The sequence below is a fragment of the Osmia lignaria genome, chromosome 11, assembly GCF_051020975.1.
Source record: "Osmia lignaria lignaria isolate PbOS001 chromosome 11, iyOsmLign1, whole genome shotgun sequence".
In the NCBI taxonomy this organism is placed as follows: Eukaryota; Metazoa; Arthropoda; class Insecta; order Hymenoptera; family Megachilidae; genus Osmia; species Osmia lignaria.
Window position 1 is genome coordinate 3077998 of NC_135042.1, and position 21731 is coordinate 3099728.

The following is a 21731-nucleotide window of genomic DNA, read 5'->3' on the forward strand; positions in this document are numbered from 1 at the left end:
ACTTTAGGGATCTATTTAGTCACAAGTCGTATATCTATAATAATTTTTTGGTACAAAAATAATAAATAACAAGCGACTTATACGCTATCTTCCAGGGCTCCAAAAAAAAAAGTTGCTCCACTGCTGCAGTGATTGCCGCCGTCTGAGTGTTTAAAATGAAAAATGAGAAAGACGCTGTTAAACTAGAAGGTATTTTCCGTACCATGAACTAGGATTTTTGAAAAATATCAAAATCTGACGAAATGGCGAAGTTTTGAAGAAAAGTTTGGAATTTAGCTTAAAAAATCGTAATTTTTTTAATGCCAAATTGGCATTTTTCATTCAATCAAAAAAATCCTAGTTCATGGCATGGCAAAACATGTACTGAACACGCTGAAAAGGTTTCGAGTCGATGCAATAATTTGTATTCGAGTTAGAGTTGCAGCAAATTTGAGAAATACCGTTTTGAGAAAAACGCGTTCCATCGGCGGTAAGCGCGTTTCTGACATGCCAGCAGTTACTCTTTAGAACGTTGCCATTCCTAAACTATTTGAGATTCGACCTTAAAATTTTAATATGATATTCTAGGGAGTATAGATATTCAAAAAATGCAAAAAAGAAATCGATTTTTCAAAAGTGTTACACTGGTATAGCCCCTTAAGAAACTATAAAGAACAAGCACATGTTCGATTGAAAGCGGAATTTTAACACCTCTTCGCAAGGATAAACGAGGATTCCAGGCGTAACTTCGATGTAAGCAATTCGCGCGTGATTCCTGATCCTGTTGGATGCAAAACCTACGGGAACCATAATTCTAGGAGGGACAATTTTCTAGCGCGCTGGTTAGAACACGTTCCCTCGACGTATTTATCGCAAGCGGGTACTCGCGTTGCATATACGCTCTGTTCGGCGGCTAGAAGACGATGGAAATTACTGTTCGCCTCGTAAATCGATGCAACGTGCAATTTACACCGCGAAACGCCGCCGCTCACCACCATAAAATCCCATTACCGGTGTTTCGCGAGCCGGCTGGTATTAAAGGCCGATCCTCCGGGGGGCGTCGATATCGACCCCATAAGAAGCACCAATCTTTCTTCTTCTCTTCTACATACATCCTTTCAATTCGATCGATCACTTTAATTTTCGATCACCGATCTGATTAGAAACTTGACATCTGAAACTAATTTATGGGGTAAAATTTTACAAAACCTAAGAATATTTGTTTCCTTTCCAAGCCAGCATCGCCGTGCTATTAAGTTTTTCTAATATTCTCAAGATATTTATTCCGTTGTTCCATAAATTTACGCGTCTTCGGATTTTAATGGCATGTTACACAAGTTTTCCCAGCATTTGCCGCATGAAATACGAGCAATTAATGTCACCAATTGATTTATCATCGAAATTACACTTTATAAAATTAAGTATACATCGCATAAATTTGTGTTTTCATCGTTTCTCTTTCTTTGGAAGCAAAGAATAACACCGATCTGTTTGCATTCGAAATAAAAAGAAATTTATGCAACGATAAATCTGAAAATTAATTTAATCTAGTTCCACTGCTTCAGGAATTCAAGACTTAATTGATCAGAAATGCTTTCAGCATTTGCTACTTCTTAATCTCTTCTAAACTTCAACTCGTTCGAAATAAAAAGTAAAGAAATTCTACTTCCTCGAACAATTTATCAAGCGTGTCTTTGAACAGCATCCCTCATTTAAACAAATTACCACGCAAACGAGTCTCATACGCGTCATCGGGTTCGTACACTTGCGTATTATTTTAAGCAACGTTCTCCGGTGAACTGTGAAAACGTTGTTCGTTGGCTATAAATTCAGCTGGTGTTCCGTATTTTATCGAGATATATATATGAGCCTGGAAAATTTACAGTGTCCACGTAGCCAGCGAATTTTTATCGAGGATTCCTTCCCTTTCCAACCCCGCAAATCACCCCCTCTGTTTAAATCGTCACCGATCGCGCGGCTTAATTCGAAACGCATGGATCTTCCTCAAAACACATAAACGCGAATATTTATTTCATTCGTTTATTTATACACTGCTGCGTAAAACGGGCCAACGAATTACAATGTATCGCGAACGAGGATATTTTAACAACTCTCTGTTGTTTCTGCGGTAAATTTTGCTGAAAAAGTTAAGTTACATTTATCTTGGGAATAATTCTAGAGTTCGCTAAGAGAAACATATAGATTAATTAAAGTAACATATTTATTTCTGAAATGTAGCTAATCAAACGTCAGAATAGAGAAGGATATTAATTACAACCACAAATCGCGACCAATACAGTTAAATGTCACACTAATTACTTGTCCCGTATTAATCACGTCCGCGAACACGATTTCCACTAATTACGCTTACGATTAGAAGCGAAACGATCGCGAGGCTAATTATTGTTGCAATCATAAGCGGAGCAGGTAAGCATTGCGTTTCGCTTCGAAGCAATTTGAAGTCACGATCATTCTGTTGACGATTACACGCGAAACGGTCGAATTATTCGTGCAAATTACAGGCGCAACTGCAATTTGAACGATCGCGAATCTCGTTCTCTTGTAGCAGCTGTCCGTACGAGTAAGTCCGGCGCGGATGGGGCAGCAAAATAAGCTGTTACCAAGAATAATTTGCGCTTCTGAATCCTCGTGATTCTCGTATTTGAAGCTTAAAAGCCTCGAGATATTAGTGTAAGGAAATATTTGTTTCTTGATTACCTATGAGGAAATATCTGAATTTTTAGTTCGTCCGGAGAGTCGGCGACGCACGGTTCAAATATTCTAATACCCGAAAATTTAAATACAGTAATATTCTAAAATTCTGCAATTGTTGAATCGAAGGGAACTTCAGTTTCATTCGCAAACACCGTTAAAGAAAACAAGGAATACGCACGCGCGTTTCCTTCTCAATTCCACGGATAGTAATAAACGATTATTACTTTATCCTTCTACCTGTCGGGAATAAGAATCGTTTGATGTACGCTTCGTGTGAGGCCAAGTCTCGCGATTAAAATTGCGCGAACGAAACGTGTTCCGCTGTCGACGCGATCACCCCGGATAACAATGGCGGTGAAAACGATTTTCAAAGGGTCTGCATCGAGTTCGAACGGTCATTCACGACCAGCCTTTATCTCGGTGAATCTATCGCGAATCGCTCGATAAAATCTCTCGGGTAGACTTTATAAACGTTTTAAAAGGCATGGCTACGCTTTACCGGCAGATCTAATCGCGATCATCTCTTGCCTTTTATAAGTGCCTGGAACAGTATATTAGATGAAACTTCGAGTTAATTCTTCAATTACTGTACATTTTTTGCCTGCTAATATAACTGTTATACTCCACCTTCGATTAAGTGAATTATATCCGTGAAATAATGAAATAATAATAAAAACTGTAATCCGAATCGACGAGGCGTAGGAAGGTTTTTATAGAAAATTTATGTAGGATATTTCAAGAGATATAAACGAAAGTACAGGGGAATAATTCGTGGTGTCGTTGAATCGACGATCCATATTTGCATTTAATCGTCGATCGTCCTGTTACCGATCATCACCGGAAGTACGTTATTAATTCTATTGATGGGACATTGAAGACACGTATTAATTACCGCCCCCGGCTATGTGCACAGCGCGAATTCTAGCTATGTAATTAGCAATACTTTGCTGGTAATGCACGAGCTCGTTTTTATTCATCCACGATGCTTGGCCGGTTTTACAAGCAATCATTTTTGTTTTTCCTAACATCTCTGGATTTATGGTCTATCTATTAGATTTACTACGCTCGCTAAGTATGTATATCCCGTTGGTGGATGCGATTCTAGCAAAATGAAAGATACAAATGACATACCCGAAATTGAGTGGAAAGGAAGGACGAAACTCGGCACACTTCCAAGGATCAGTTTAGGGTCGCGAATCGAGCCAAGTCCAGTTCGTTAATTACGGTGTTAATTAGTTACGCCGCGGCGATGTGTAACGAGCGGTTTCTATGGCGGAGGCAGGTCGCAAAAACCGGTGGATTTGCATAAAAGCGCGCGTCACACTCGGCCGCTCGCAATTATGGTGAATTTATTAGGGAAGTGGACGTAATGGCCGCTTTCTAAATATAGGACGGTATGGCAGACAGGCAAAGCAAGCAACGAGGACGGCAGGAAGAGGTGTACGATGAACGTGTCGTAGGAAGGCTTCCTGCGATTCACCGCTTCGAATCAGGCATATTCGTATGACGGGACATGTGTCTGCCCTCCCATTGTGATCCACCAACCTCCCCGTCGCGTCCTCTTCTTTACCTGCTTTCACCCTCCTATGAGAACCGATCCGGTGGGTTAATTAAAGGATTTATTCGCCACGAGCCACGCGCTCGACGTATCTCCGAGACGTGCACTGGTTCGCGATTCGTCCAACCAACCTAACACGTGGATGCCTTTCCTATTTAATAAAGGAAGTTGTTACACTGAATAATTGCTCGAGTTCATTTGGGAATTTTCAATTTGATTAGCTAAATAGAGGCTAGGCAGAACTTTGGGCTGATCCTAAGAAGAGAAGTGGAATTTTATGTATCATGCAATTAGTTTCGTCGAAAATTAGTTATTAATATGCATCTTTCTTCAGGTTACAGTACTCTTGAAAATATACATTTTCCTGTACTGAGATTCATTGTTCTAGATAGAAGCAATTCCGCACGATGACTCGGTCATTTCTATCGACCGGAAGAGAGGCCATATCATTCGGTTAATTATAGAAAAGGATTGTTTCAATAGCAATGGGGAGGTTAAATTATCAGTGAAAGAATAAAATGAAGTAACTGCAACGAGAAAATACTTTTAGCAATCGAAAGCCTCGCAATTGGGATGTGTTTCGAAATCTTCGATCCGAACGCTCACGCGCAAAGAAGAGAGAAGAATAATTAATTAGCGGCAGTCGTTTCGGCAATCAAAAACAAAGATGGACGTTTGTATCCGTCGACTGGTAAGAACGTTCCATGCATTTCAATCGACACCTTCCTGCGTCGAAACATTAACTAAAAACATGCTAACTATATTTTTAATTTTATCTTTAACAAATTTAATGGAACCCTTTGTCTTACTATTTCATCCACGAAATCATTTCAATCCTTCACCCATACTAATGAGGATTAAGAAAAAAAAAAAATGGAATTTTTAAAAAATCTTCAATCATCGATCAATCACCGATCGATTATCAAAAATATCACGAAATCGTCTCGCGAAACGAAGCAAAGCGTTCGTTGGTCGATTCTAAAATGGCCGCGCATCCGGCGAGACTGATTCCGAATTCTATACAATCGTCGAGCATCGTTGACATCTTGATTTTCGAGTGGCCCTCCGCTCCACCCCTTCCACGAACCAATGAATCCTTATTTCCAATTCGAAGGGGTTGTTAACTTGTCCGACGTGAGGATCCTGCCGATCTTCTACTCTCCGTCATCCTCCTGGTCGTCGTCGACCGATCGTTGCAAGATTGTTCGAACCAAGAATGCCCAAGGACGAATTATATTTAGCCAGCTGAGAGACACGCTTCTCCAAGGATGCAATTTTATATTGATCCATCGACACCATTTTCATTTCCACTGTTTTCCCATTCTGCACCGAAGGTATACGTTGTAATTCAATGATATAACATATCTTTTTCATTACACAGATAACATAAATTCAATTAATTGATAAAGATAAGTAATCGAAGCAATTAGGATAATTGCTAAGCCAAAGCATTATCTAACGAGATTGTAACCGACATTCGTTTAACAAGTCACATAATTGAATCAACGATTTACATTTGTGTAAATTATTTATATTACTTGCCTCAGAAACATTATAACAACTGGTTATCGCTTTCAACTCATTAAGTCGTCTTTTAATTGAAATTTATCAGAAAAATTATTGTTCAATTAACTTCTTATCAGAGTAATTACACACAAGGAAATCGTTTATTCTTGAATATGGATTTCTAATGCCATTTTCTAATTATAATTTATCACATGTGTCCATGCTTGTACTTTGTACCAAGTTTCGACCCCTTTCGACGCTTTCTAACCGTGATTTATTATATAATCCCCATTAAACATGATGCAAAACTTCCTCAGCTCATTGGTTAACACCGCGAACACTCGACACTGTCGTAGACATTGCTACACTTCCGGTTGAAAGCTGACCGGTTCCATTACACGTTCATCAATTTCACTTCGGTTAAAAATGAAAATTGATTTCAATTTCCTTAAGGATCTACCGAATGATTTACAAAGTCTCAAAGAATGTTTATCTCTGAATAATGTATCGAATTTTAATCAGAGAAATCTCTATTTTCTCTACGAGTCAAGCGATTCGACGAGTAAAACTAATCGATTTCATGGAATCGATAAGTAGTTTTTTACTGGAACGATCGAAACACGTTTTCCCACGATACTGATCGTCTTTCCCCGATGTAACATCTCCTCGAGACAAGGTGTAGAACACGCGAACAGAAGCAAGCAACAGGTTGCAATTGCAACTGATTTACGACTCCGCCATGCGGAGTATAATCATTGCGTTGGTTGTGGCTCGCGCTGTCAATGAGGTGCTTATCTTAACTCAACGTTCGATTTTATCGCGAAACGTGGACAGAGCAATTACTTGAGCGTCGTACCTTTGCAGAATTTCATTCGTACGATCATCCGATAAATCGGAGCAAAATAATTGCTGAATTATCCGAAAGAATTCCCATCTTATCTTTATTCGGACAATCTTTTCAAGCGGCTATCAAGTAAATCCGAAACTCCCAAGTTCGTCTAATTACTTAAAACGTCCAACGATCGCTAGGTGGTCGGCTCGTTTTGCATAATTATAAGACTGAATTGGAGAACGTCGCGCCGTCACTATTTCCTGTCGATCGCAATCGTGGACACAAAATATTCAATTTGTAGGAGAGCGGTGTCGCTCCTTGCAATTAAATTGCAAATCTTAAGGTCAGCAGTTTCTTCAAACGACCAGACGTTCTCACCGGACCCGATGGGACAGGTTCCTTTTTTTCTTACCTCGAAACATCTGCCCTTTCGCGCAAAATAAGGGAAACTTATGAAAGGTACGTCCTTCGAAAAGCTTACGTGAAACTGGCAGCCTGATCTCGTTTTTTACGGGCAACGGTAGCCGAAACAGGTAAAATTTGAAATATAATTTCAACGTGTATGAATTTGTTCACACGTGAAATTAGAAAAAGGTTAAGGGGTTAGGCTACTCTAGAACAAGAAAAAATAGGCATATTTTGGGAATTTTTTTTTTTAAATGATGGAATAATTTATTTATCTTGATGGATCTTTATTTTACAACTAATAAACTATAAAAATTAATTTTTGTATAGTGTTTCAAGTCAAAATATGGGCTCTGCAGCATTTCTTCGATGACGCCTCTTTTTTATAGGGCTAAACGGTCGGACCAGCAGCTCCTGAAATTTTTAACTTAGGATAAAAAAGCAAAATATTTTCGATTATATATGAGAACAGCTACCGAACTACGTATAATTTTTTGGATATATTGATTTATGCAAAAATGGCGTATGTTTGAAGAGAAAATGTAAAATTTCAAGAAAAAATCGCCATAAAATTATTTATAATAAAAGAACTATACAATATAATGAAAAAATCATAATTAATTCGGTAGAGAATTTAGTTTTGAATATACTGTTAAATTTTTTGATTTATGAGTCCGGCCAGTTTGAAAAATGCGGTTTCGAGAAAAATGCGTTTAAAGTTTTCAGTAATAGGCGCAGCAGACGGGGAGGGTCTACGCCAGAATTCGAAATTCGAATATTCAGAGATTTTTCCCACCCATAATCTTTTGCCATATCATTTTTAAGACATAAGGCACCTTTTAAGCAAAAAGAAAAATTTCGATTTTTTCAAAATTCTTCAGTGGCCTAACCCCTTAAGCATTGAAATTGAGTGTCTCTGAAGCAGGATACAGGATGATAGCCCGTTGGCCTGATGACCTCGAAGAGGCATAAAAGCGTGCTTATCGTCTGGCAATCTTTTCGAGGGTCTGTTCAGCGATGAAAGCGAAGCCCGGTATCGGCACTCGGTTCACGCTAATTAACACTGAACCTGACACTGAGCCCCATGGAGGTCAGCAACGATACTCGTGGTAGGTAAACGTAATCGCACGTGCATAATTGCGATAGCACGCAAACTATCTTTCTAACGTTCATCGAGCGAAGCTTTCTGTTTTGTTCGCCAGGTGTGCCTGTGACTCGACCATGACGCGATAATTACTTCTACTTGTTCACCTGTTTCTGCTCGCTCTTTTCAAAGCGATTAGACTAATGCAAAAAAAATCATCCAACCGGTTGCATTTTGAAAATTTTTTATCAACGATAGATTACATTCTGACGGATAAAAAATGGATAAACCACATGGAAGTAGACTGAATGGATGGTAAAGTTTCTGAATGAAAACAAACTAAGAAGAAACTCACGTCCTGGAATTAATCTCTTCTAGCTGAGTTAAAAATGAGCTTCAATCCCGAACTTCCGTTTGCGTGATTTACAAATATTACACCGGTGTATATTACACCCATTTCCTTTCCAGACTTGCATCTTTTTGATCGGAATACGCTGATTAGCCATTCCGCTTGCTCCGTGCCAACGAAAGTTAAGAAGGAAACGAGATTCTACTTACAATTAGATATCTTCAAATATAAATTTGAAGGTTATTTACTATTTACTCGAAGCTTGAGAAGCTTCTCGTGTGAAGCGTGAAATTCAGCGCCCTCTGTTTCTGTGAAAGGTACCGAAGGATCTTCGATCTCGAGAAACACGACAAAGTGGGAGAAAAGTGGAACGAAATGTATCCGGGCGATGACAACTAGTTGACGATCACCACGCTGCGACAGCTTTATATCTTTCTTGTGTTTTCCTTCCCATCCCTGCATTATTTCCGATTTCTATAAATTATTCCCTGAACGTTCCACCTTCTGGAACGACACCGACCGAGGAATAATATTTTTCCTAACCTTACTATGTAGAACTATTTCCTTTATTTTTATTTAACAGAAAACTAAAATTTTAGGTGAAAATTTAACGAAATTCTTTTTTTGCGAGATGAAAAGAGAAAAATTATTGCGGAATTTCTGTGGTACAGAATATTTCTTGTTCAAGCTGTTCCGGTGTTTTTTGGAAAGATTACATGGTCGCAGGAGGCTTTCCGGCCCGGTGCAGAATCACGGTCAACAGTTGGTCGAGTGGCCTCTCCTACGGACATTTTTATGGGAAAGATTTTCTTCCGGCATGTTTCTACACGGAAGAACACGACACGCCCACGAAATCCCACGGTCAGGACCATGAAAATTGAGCAAAATTTTCTAGCTTCCCCATCGCCTTCTAATTGATAACTTTCGAAGCATTTTAGTTGCAATGAATAATTAACAAACCCTAAACCTCTGAGAGTATTCATTTTTATTTTTGAAATAAAACGAGGGAGGTACGATAGAATTACTCGGCCAGTGAACGTGAAAACACAAGAACGTGCATGAATAGCCTTTTTTTTTTCTAAGCAAGACACGTTACATCTCTTCAAGAGTATCCTCACGAAGGCTCAAGGACACTCTCAGGCTCTCCTCGATCAAGAGAAAACGAGAAAGCAGCTTTCGCAGGGGAGGTTTCAACCGGAAGCGATGCATCTTCACGGATATGACTGCTGCATCGCAATAAGACACCGAAACTTTGACTCTCATGACGGGCTGAATTTTAAATTTGGGAGGACACGTTCTACCTTCTCATCGTACAGAGTGGATCAGATAAAATGTTACAAACTATTATCTCAGAAACTATAGCAGCTATCGACCTAATTCTTTTTTTAGCACGCTCCATTGAGTGTGCTTATGCCACGACTTTTGTGTGTCTGTCAGGTTTTGAATAAGGGTCATATACTTCTGTTAATTAAATTAAATTTATGTTTAATAATATAATTAAACTTGTGAACATGTAGTTCTTCTTTTCTTAATATTATAACGTACATCAGACTTTTCATTTCTTCTTTTGTGGTAAGTGAAGTTTCTATTACTTTATGCTTCACAAGCCCTACAAAAAAAACCAAATGCAAAATGCTTGTAAGTCGGTACCTGCAATAATGTTGTCCGATACACAATATTATAAGAGTCATAGTATTTAAAAAAGAAGAAATACATGTTAACAAGTAAATCGTCGTTATTTTTAATATTTAATAAAATGAATTTTAACACAAAATACGTCTGCTTCATTTTCCTTGGACGCCTTTGCATATTCGTTTCTCCATTATTCAAAAATGGTTTAGGTAAATGTTATTTAGTTTGATAAAAGCTATTTAAATAAAAAAGATTAGTATAGCATTCTATTGAAGCCACTTAGGCAAATTTTGGGCTGTGTTTCCGAATGGCCGCACCAAAATTGAGCACTCAGGTTCGGTATATAACCTAAATTGACTACAAGAAATCGATTAAAGTTGGTTTCAGAGCTGGATGTCTTACCGTTTTCGAGATGTCGTGGTAAGGTTAGGTTAGATTTGGTTAGGTTCTGTGTATGCGCAGTATTGAATAGCGCATACGTAGTCTCAAAACTGTACACAAATTTCTTACCACGATATCTCAAAAACGGTAGGACATCCAGCTCTGAAACCAATTTTAATACGTTTCTGGTAGTCAATTTAGGTTACATACCGAACCTGAGTTCTCAATTTCGGTGGTGCCATTCGGAAACTTATCCAAATTTTGTACCATTTAATTTAAAAACCGAATTAGATCGACAGCTGCTACGTTTCCCGAAAAATTCTTTGTAACAGTCTATCCGACTCACCTTGTTTACACGTGAACAAATGTACTTTAAATAAAAGAAGAAATTTTTAAACAAAATGAATAACATCCACAAACTGTAATTTGCAAACAATAAAATATTTGATAAATTCTAGAAATCTATTAATTTATCTTTATCCGATAGTAAACACGATGAAACACAATGACGAAAGAATAAACGAATCGACACGAATAGTCGACGGTTGTTGACCGTTGCACGTCGACAAGCGAGCGCGCCGACATAAAGGACCCAGCCCCGCGAGTCACATCTCCGTGCGTGGCTTCCGGTCATCCTCGTTGCTTCCTTCCATCGCTAATGACCAGTTCCAGCCGTGGCAATCGTGTCCTCCTTCAGGTGGATCGCATACAACCAGCTCTATGGGAAAACCATGCGATGCGTACACACCCTTCAACTCGTGTATCGGTCCAGGAAACGATTTCACGCTTAGATGCCCTGTTTTCCGGACACGAGCTAAACGAGTTTTTCAATTCCAATTTTAATTTCAATTTTGTTCCTCTGATTTTGTAGCCTGGCTTGGGACACGATTTCATTTTGGGGCGAAGACTGGGAGGAGGTTTCTTCAAGTTTTTGAGTAACTTGGTGAAATGAGGTTTATCCAGCCATGGTATTGATGCTTTGACCTTTTCAAGGATCGATGGAGAGGTCATTGATTTAATTTCCCGTTTCCACGACCGTAGATTGTTTCGCAAAAAGTTTATTTTTACTCTGCTTAGAAATTGAACAGCCTTCGAATTACTTTAATTTATAAGGATGGTATTTTTGAAAAGTGAATACACAGTTTGAAAAATATACAGAGGGATTCCTGGAAAACTGGTGAGTTTCTGGGATACCGCGTTATTATGACAACGTTTACGCGCTCGCTCGCTAAAAAGAGTCCACGAAAACGTGCTTTTTCACCAACTCGATACCTGGAACCGCTGTTTAGTCTGTTACGGGCCCGTACGAACGCTCTTCAAAGGGAATATACCATACTGTGTACGTATATATGTTTCGATTCGAATGAGAGTTAATAATAAACGAGGTCTCGCAATGGCAAACGCGCCGGAAGAAGTTGCACGCGTATCTTTCGCCTTCTTTCCATGTCCCTATTTAAATGAATTTTAACTTTGCAATCTAAATTTTGGAATCTAAAATAAAGACCACGAGCGTTTCTATAAATATAAAAATTTACATCATTTGTTTTTTAATTCAAATTATTTTAAATTTTTACTTTGAATTCGCTGTGTTTCAATAATCAGACACGTTTCATTTACATCGGTTTTCCTTCAATAATTGTCCGCTAGTGGCCTCCAGTCGTTTCAGTGAAATGTCAGTGAACTAGAAGCCTCTTCTCTCTGGTGGCCAGCAATCAGCCACGATTTCACGGCTCATTTAAATCCTAGCCGACAGTATGATCATTGTCATTCTCGGTTACTCGCGTCGACACGTGCGCCGATCAATCTCGCGAAAATAGAAACGAGCTAGAGATTCACGAATGATGGAGAACATTCGCCAACTTCGATGATTAACAACAATTTACGCAAAACATTATCTCAATTCATCGCATAATAATTTATAAATATTATTATTAATTTGATTCGTTAATTAATAACATGGAAATGAGTATCCAAAGAAATCTCTCAAGTGGCAAACATCGCGTAGACTTAATCAATGGGATCGCGAGTAATTAATGGGAAACCTGTTCCAAGCTTAAGCTGACGATCTTAATTACAGACGACCTCGCGTGGTTCTGTGTCAAATACCAAGGTGGAAAAATCGCCGACAGATCGCCAATTAATTTTCAATTAATCGAACACGATGATGAATGAATGAACATACAAGATACCTTGTATTCAATTTTCATGGGCGAGAAACTTTGTCAAATCTGATTACGAGATGGATAAATTTAATGCTGGTTAAATGAGCACTTAATACGATGTACGTGTAATTGAAACATAGACGATTATTTGATTTGAGAAATAGATGAAAAGCAAATGGATTGTAATAGTTGGCTCTGAATGATTTTATAATACGATCAGAGTGCAAATATGAAGATTGCAGAAGTTCAGAGGAATTCATTGTACAGCACGTTCCTTGAAACGATCGCAGGATGCAATTAACAGCGGATGTTGAACCACTTGAAAAGCGAATAGAAAAAGAACCGTGCTGGAAATACGAGCACGAAGTGGCCACTTCGCCTACGCTCTTCGATAATCGTTTTTAACATCGAACTTCCCATTAAATCCTAAGAAATGCTTCGCCAAAATTCAATTCTATATCCCAAGTCTCGATTAGTGCGAGTACTATTCGAATACTTGAAAAATAGGAATTGGTTCTTAGTTAAAGAAAATATACGATCAAAATTTTGAAATATACCTTTCATACATATATTATTAAATTATAATAGCATAAACATGTTTATTATTTTTTAAAGTAGTTTAACAGTGTTGATTGCACTTTCTATTTTATCCAAGTCTCTGTTAACTTGCATGCTTTGATCCATGTCTGGATCGAAAGAAGTCTCGCAAGCCTCGCATTAACTGAATTTTTGTTCGCATTAAATGCGACCTGGTATCATTTTAAAATTCGCACTAAATCGAATATCGCACTATGTGAACTAGCATTAATCGAGACTTACCTGTATTTCATAATTTTTTAGTTATCTATGAAATCAAACATTTCGAATTTGTTCAGTAATATTTTAAAGAAACTAGAGCGTAGTTTCAGCGATAACCCGTGCGACTCGCTGCTAGCCGCAAGAATTCAATCAATTTTCCAGGTTATTTTCAGTGACGGAATCCGGTGTTTATCCGTTCGAGCATAGAATCAACTTTGAAATCGAAACGTTTCGCGATAGTTTCGGAACACGAGTGCTCTGTGGCTCGAAAACTTCCGTTGTTTCAATTTCTAATCTATCATTCGAACGTGCGATTATTCGAAAATCCGATCGAATTTCACACAAATTTTCAGCTACTGAAATTTTCTTAAAGAAAAAATAAAAAATAAAAATGTTTATAGAATTTCCCACAATTTGATAGTTTTTTAAGTAGAACAAAGATGTGTTCAGGGGTACACGAGACCAGTGTCCCGGAACGAGAACGTCGATCATCCTACCAAGGATTTATTTCAAATGAGCGTGGGTGGATGTACACGGATTCCTGAAACCGTGGTTCTTTTGGCCGGTTGGAAAAATAAAAATCTTAAAAAGTCACGGGAAGGAGCAACGAGTGTCCCAACAGCGTGAGACAATTCATGGTTCTCCCTCGATGACAGTCGAACGACTACGAGCACTCCCATTGAAAGATTTTCCTTTCCTTTTCCCTTTCACCCCTCTCACCCTTCAGCTTTCCTCGAATTATCTTTATGAACTTCCAGAAACACTGATGCATCGATTCGTGACGTAAAAAAATAGGAATTGCATTTGAAATATTAAAGGTAATTAACATTGAACAGAGCGATCTAAAATTTCTTAACAGTTTCTGGAAGACAAGAAGAAGGAAGAGGGTGGAAATTTTCTGCATCCCTTTTTTTTCGCACCACTACTGAAAACAGCTGGAAGTCGTAAAGCTGCGGTCAAACAATACTGATGGTGTTAAGATATGTATCAAGTGACTGGAGGGTCGGCCTTTTGGCGATTTTTTTAGGTCAACTTTCGGCTGATTTATGTTCCCTCAGATTTCCGGGCCCTGTCCTATCCGTTAAATCCACAAACATCTTTGTAACTTTCAGACGCACAAAGCTAATGTGAAAATTGTTTGAAAATGAAAATTCAATGATTACAATTATCCTTGATGAACGTAGATTTATGTAGGAAAGTGATAACAAGAACCCTTTCATTCAATATATCCTAGATAAATCACGAGACACCTACGTCGATCCGTAGCATGGAATTAGGGGGCAAAAATAAATCAGTGAATCATCGAGGTAAATTACGAGGTTCTTTAACGGGATTAACCAACGGACAGATGAATTGCGAGCTGCTTTGCCCGCACGTAACTCGTGCCAGGGCTTAATTAACCATTTTTCTACATTGTTGCTGAAGAGAAACTGGTTCTCGAGGCAGTAAAGAGCACGGAGAAAGGTGGGTAAGATAGTAATTGCCGTTTAGATCGCAGAGAATCGAAGATGGTGGGAACTGCTATGAAACTTTGCTTACTAATATTTTTCATTATTCTATCCAATTGAAAAGCAATTTATGTATGAAACAAAAAACAAGTGAAAAGTTAATAATACCAAGGTGAACCTCCAGAAAAATCAACCGCGATCCTCCAACATCCTGAATGACACTTGCCCCAAGGTGTAAGCTAGTCATCGCGATCGAACCAGTCATCGTTTCCCTCTATAAATAACCAGCATACTACGGAAAAGGGAGTGGAAATGCTGCTATGGTGTTCAATGTCTAGAGGGAGAAACGATTCCTGGGTAACACATGTCGAAAACGTGTTTCGTTGATGGCACAGAAACGATGGCAGGGCACGGAAGAAAAATAGGGGTTGCTCGGTGAACGGATCCGGAATTACCTGCTCGCTGGAAGCTTCCAAAGCAATGCCAAGTGTTTAACCAAAGGATCAAACTACACTTTCATATTTTTCACGATCAAACGCCATAGGCTGTTCGATTATTCCCATGATTACCCAACAGCAGTTCGCCATACTCCTTGTTTCCAGCCGATAGAGATGGCTACTGATTGAATAACGAGTGTGTTTCCTCCTGAACCAACGTGCAATCGACATTCTTTCCGACCACGATCCGGTGTTATTTTTTGTTTTTTATTTCATTTTTACAAAAGGGCGTAGTTTTATCTTCCTACTAGTACGAGGTACTTGTTTAAATGAGATAGCTACCGTCTTTATAAAATAAGGATAATGATTTCTTTTTCATCAGATAATTATTTTAAACTTGCACTGATATCAATCGAAGGCTGTGTTTACGAATGACCCCACCAAAATTGAGAACTCAGGTTCGGTATATAACCTAAATTGACTACAAGAAACCGATTAAAGTTGGTTTCAGAGCTGCATGTCTTACCGTTTTTGAGATATCGTGGTAAGATTAGGTTAGGCTCTGTGTATGCGCAGTATCGAATAGCGCATGCGCAGTATTGAATAGCGCATGCTCAGTATCGAATAGCGCATACGTAGTCCCAAAATTGTACAATAATTTCTTACTACGATATCTCAAAAACGGTAAGACATTCAACTCTGAAACCAATTTTAATCGATTTCTAGTAGTCAATTTAGGTTATATACCGAACCTAAGTTCTCAATTTTGGTGGGGCCATTCGAAAACTATACAAAATTGTACAAAATTGTACCGCGATATTTTAAAAACGGTAAGCCATTCAGCTCTGAAACCAACTTTAATCTTGTACTCAATTCAGGTTATATATCGAACCTGAGTTTTCAATTTTGGTGAGGCCATTCGGTAACTTATCCCAATCGAATTCGACCGTTTGTACAATAAAACTTTCCACTAACCTTTCGAATCTCTTCGTCATCATCGGTTCCACGTCCCATGAGCTGTCTCGGTTGTCCCTGGTAGCATTTCCATTTCCCATTAGCGACGCAATAAATTCCATCGTGCGTTTCACGGTCCGCGGGCCGCGGGCCGGCACGGCGTTAGTGGCGCGAAAACTCGTGACGCTGCACGCACGTGCGCGCGAGCGCGCGTCCATCCGCACGCGGCGTGGCGCGGAGTGTCGTAAAAGAACCAGAGGGAGAAGCATGATGGCACTGTGTAACGATCAAGAAAGACAGAACGATTCAAAGTCACGGCATCAGGGTGAAGTGGGGAGCGAGCAAGAGTTTAGCCGGTGCAGCGAAAGAGTGTAGTGGGGAGAGGAACTAGAAGCTACGAGGGTTGGCGGAGGGAGCTCGTGGACGAGCGGTTATTTCAAGCGACGACTCTTCTGGCACTTCGCCCCGAGCTTTCCTCGAGCGCATCCTCGAACGCGCTACTCTTCGTGTCAGTGTCGCGACGGCAGTCACAGCCAGTCAGTCATCTTGGACCGGTGTCTCTTCGTCATCGTCAGTGTATCGTGATCCCCGCAGCAGGATCAGCGAGGGTGTTCTTTGCACCCTATAGTGGCGAACCACCGTACTCTTAATTCTGGATTATAACAAGTGTGACTTTCGGTTGTTCAGTGAGTGTCTCACGGGGGTGGAACAGGTGCTTTCACGAGAAAAAAAAAACAGAATATTTGGAGAATAAATTATTGACAGTACTGTCAAAAGTGTTCGAGTTTGGTTCTCGTTGAGGATGGAACGAGTACGGAACGAAGAGGAGGAGGATTTATAACGACGCTGTTTAGCTCGCCTGAAATAACAGGAGGAATGCGCGCGCGGTGAATCAGCTTCCTCCGCGAGAGAAGCGAATTTCCTGACGGCGAGCACGCGATTCCAGGATCGACGAGGATCCTCGACAGCCGTATCGTTGGATCGACTGCAAGGGATCGAGTGAGAAAAGCCAGAACCACCGACAACCCAGATTCGGGATCGCTACGACAAACGGCTCTTCTCAGAAGGAAAGGAGATCGCGACTGGTAAGTACGACGCTCTGTTGCGCTTCGAACATGCTCGCAAACTAACGATGCTTCACGGAAATCGACCTTCTGGCAGAATTTCCGAAACAGAAACTAGAAGGAGGGGTGATGTTTGTTGATCGATGGGGATACAAAGCGATGATGACTTTGTTTGGAAACAGAAATACTCTGCCAGCTTTGTATTCAAATACTTCATTACAATTTTGCTACTTAATATTTTCTAAACTATTTCGAAAAATTAAAAAAATTTTTAAACAATATCGATTAAATAATTCAAATTAATAAGGTGATATTTGAAAAATCTAAATTTATCCTCAAGGGTGTAAACATAAAGTTGGTAGCAAGAGAAAGAGAGACAGATTGACGCGCGAAAATCACGTTTCCGGTGGCGAGTACGCATTTCCGGTCCCGGCCGTACAATTTCTCGAGTATGGGACGAAAATCCGTGCGTCACTCGGACAACGATTTATAGATTGAGCCGAATCATTCTTGACACTGTTGATTGATCTGCTGAAACGCGTAACATAATCATCAGTCGAATATTAACGCGTCTTTATTAAAATATCAATCCGACAGGAACATTTTTATACTCTACAAATTTGATTGAATAAAAATTGACAGATAGCTCCGATGATTTATCATACGGCGTCTCGAGATGTTCGCATGGAAAGATATTAGTATGATCAATAACATCCCCAAGCTACATGCAACTCCCTATCGATCGGAGTACCAAGCTGTCGTATGCAAAGAAAGGAAGAAAACAAACAGGTACAGGCGAAAGGTTAGAAAATAAAGGAAAGGAACGCGAGCCTGTAAACATTGCGACTATCAGTCTCATGAATATCTCGCGTTTGTCATTTCGACGTAGCACTACGTTCTTCTCGATCGCGAACCTCACTTATCGGCTTGGCTGATCTACGATCGATGATCGTCCACAAAGAAGTCGCTTTGTGCATCCGTCTCGTCATGCTCCATCACAGAAATTCGATGATAGATCCTTGCGATATTTCCAAATGTTATCAGCTAATCAAAATTCCACCAATTTATTTTTTAACTAAAAAACTTATCATCACTTTCACTTAGTATTTTACCACGTTTTTATCAACTCGCTTTCTTGTCTGTCTGTTCGGTACAAAATTTGCAATTGATTTTAAACAAACTTCCCGATGAGCTAGAAACTTGGAACTTGAAACATAGCTCAGAACTGGATGACAATGCAATAGATTCGGCTAGGCAGAAATTTGTAGATTTTATTCGTTAACGGCTCGATCGAAAATGATTACATTAGCGTTGCCCGATTCATTTGTTTTATTATTCGATGAAAATTTATGAAAATTTTTAATACAAAGTATTACTTATTATTATTTAATGGAAAAGAATTTTAAAAAATCGATTGAAAAATTTCACACACAAGACTAAAAAGCAGAAAATAATTATTTAAATACCACGTTTTTAAGACGGACAAAAAAGTATAAAATAATTTTTCTCAGCCCCATACAGATTCCTAACCCCATACAGATAGTCCTGAAAATTTGTGATTGTGAATTTTTAATAGCTATGAAAATACTTGGAAGATTTAAAACGAAAAACGTGAGGCGGAAGATAATAGTAAGGAGTGTAGAGAGTAGCTGCCGTTGAGAAAACTCACACAACAGTTCATATCATCTGCAGTGCAATAAAATTGTTAGTGTCTTAGGTGAACTATTCATGCATCAATTATCTATTGCATGCGCCCCACGTTTTTTGTTTTAAATCTTCCAAGTATTTTCATAGCTATTAAAAATTCACAATCACAAATTTTCAGGACTATCTGTATGGGGCTAGGAAGAATTATTTTCTATTTTTTTGTCCGTCTTAAAAAGTGGTATTTAAAAAATATTTTTTTATATAAATATTTATTATATTCCAACAATCTCGCGCCTCATCGATCCGGAATCGTTCATTAAAGCGATAACAAATCTTAGCAATCAAGGATTTGTCCTTACGATTTTCATCAGCTCGAAAATCATGGAGGTCCGTAAGATTTCGGTGGTCGTTCAGTTTGCATGGAAAGTATACGGCGAAATTACCCCAATTCTCGTCGTTTAACCAGGCTACTGGTCTGAACGGTCGACGATAAAGAGAGAGGATCGTAGAAAAGCGCGAAAGAAAGAGATAGAAGTAACAAGGGGGAAGGATAATTTATTCCGGCTTTATTTAATCTCTTCCCTCGCGTCTCGACGACGCGACTTGCTAAGCTTCTTTAATCCAGATTCCAGATCGACTGACAAGGACTGACAGAGAGGGAACGAGACGTTGAAATTTGTTTGTTCTAATCCCGAATTCTAGGTGAATAGAATTCGATTATTAATCCCATTTTTTCTCATGCCGATTATCACGGATTATATGTGCTATGTCCTTGTGATCGATTGAAAGTGAAGCAAAAGCGTAACCCAATAGGTGATCAACGATTTATAGAGCTATAGACAAGGAGATTAGAGATATCTATGGTTAAAATGAACGATCGAGGTGTTTAAAAACGGTCTAAAGAGGATTAGTTGATGTTTATGGAGATTTTAATTGACGATCAAGGGACTGATCGAAGAAACGTAGATAATTAATGAAGATTAGAAAAAAAACAATGAATTAAAATGTAAAATTAACCTTCCAAACGCAAATCAAACTTTCGCAAATCTCATCAAACCTCTTAAGGGGTTAGGCCACTCTAGAGCAAGAAAAAATAGGCATATTTTGGGAATTCTTTTTTTTTAATGATGAAATAAATTCAAATTCAGTAAGCATACCTTTATTTTACAACTAATAAACTTTAAAAATGAATTTTTGTATAGTGATTCGAGCTCCGCAGCATTTCTTCGATGACGCCTCTTTTTTGTAGAGCAGCTCTTGCGATTTTTAACTTAGGATAAAAAACCAAAATATTTTCGATTATATATGAGAACAGCTACCGAACTACGTAGGATTTTTTTGATATATTGATTTTTGCAAAAATGGCGTATTTTTTAAAAGAAAATGTAAAATTTCAAGAAAAAATCGCTAAAAAATTATTTATAACAAAAGAACTATACAATATAATGAAAATGAGAATTTAGTTTTGAATATACTGTTAAATTTTCAAATCGATTGTTGATGATCTGTTTGATTTATGAGTCTGGCCAGTTTGAAAAATGCGTTTAAAGTTTTCAGTAATGCTCGCAGCAGACCGGAAGGGGCTGCGGCAGAATTCGAAATTCGAGTACTCAGAGATTTTTCCCACCCATAATCCTTTGTCATATCATTTTTAAGACATTAAGGCATCTTTTAAGGAAAAAGAAAAAAATTTCGATGTTTTCAAAATTCTAGAGTGGCCTAAACCCCTTAAAACTCATTTAAACAACTGTATGATCCCGCTAAGAGGGATCATTCTTTTGGAATGAAAGGAACGTTTGAACGATAGAGAAGGTAGAAGCGGTAAAGGTCGCGATTGGGAGCGATTTTACCGGATTCTATGGTCGTGCAGTAGCGATGCGCCGCTTCCGGTGTTTACACGAGCGGATCGAGCCTCGCAAATGATAATATACACGCGAGATGAATTACGCGTATATACGTCTGTACGTATGCAGCTAGAACGGGCAAGTGATCGCGTGGACCGTGGGTTTTGTAGCTTCCGGTTAATGGACGGGAACGTACTATACGTTGCTTGGCAGATTAAAGAGACACGTTCAAGTGTCTGCTCGCTACGAACATCAATCACACGCGTAATAAAGTGGCCATTAGTTTTACAACCTTTTCTTCCCTTTAACTTGAACTGCCTGCTAATATCGGGGCAAACATTTAAAAAAGCAATTGGTTAACGATCAAGTGTCGAGATTCGACGTCATTTTAATCGAGACGATATATTCTTTAGACAGATTCGAGTCTTTTTATATCAAACAGGGGTGCTTTTTTGATTTTGCAAATTTTAACGTTCGTTATCGTATCAGAGTGTTACATCAATTTTTAACTAACAGACAGTTCATTTTTCCAATCGGAAATGCATAAAGAAAAACTAAATGGAATCATGGTTGCATGATTTTATCGCAGAATGAAAGAAATGCGATTAATAATACTCGCAGTTATTATACATCTCTTCTCGTGAAACTTCCGCCGACTGGTCAGCATAATTATGGTTATTTTTCTGGATGGCGATTAAAACGACCAAGGTGGGCGCTCACCAGGGCAGAAATTCAATGTCGATGCAATGTTTGCAGAGAATGGATGGCAGTTCATTATTATTGTACCATTCTAAACGAATAATGAATTATAAATCGAGAACGGAATAACTTTACCCTTAACTGGAACTAATTGCCGGGAGGTAGCCAGGAAACGGGCATCGTTCGTTCGATCAGTATATCCGTTATAATAAAAAATAGATAAATAAGCAGCAGAAA

At 38.8% G+C, this 21731-nt stretch overlaps 1 protein-coding gene and 1 long non-coding RNA gene across 4 annotated transcripts in view; one reads left to right on the forward strand and one right to left on the reverse strand.

Moving 5' to 3' along the window:
• LOC117604079 (uncharacterized) overlaps positions 1-21731 on the reverse strand; it is an 83138-nt gene that overhangs the window by 14107 nt on the left and 47300 nt on the right. For both annotated transcript variants that reach the window (XR_004581357.2, XR_004581358.2), the window contains exon 2: positions 16262-16516. This is a non-coding gene — a long non-coding RNA (uncharacterized LOC117604079). The remainder of the gene's footprint in view (positions 1-16261; positions 16517-21731) is intronic.
• Positions 16665-21731, forward strand: part of LOC117604070 (fibroblast growth factor receptor homolog 1) — a 49017-nt gene continuing 43950 nt past the window's right edge. The window contains exon 1 of one of the 2 annotated variants that reach the window (XM_034323761.2): positions 16665-17325. The gene's annotated coding sequence lies outside the window, so the exon portion shown is untranslated. The remainder of the gene's footprint in view (positions 17326-21731) is intronic. The other variant, XM_034323759.2, reaches the window with a different exon arrangement.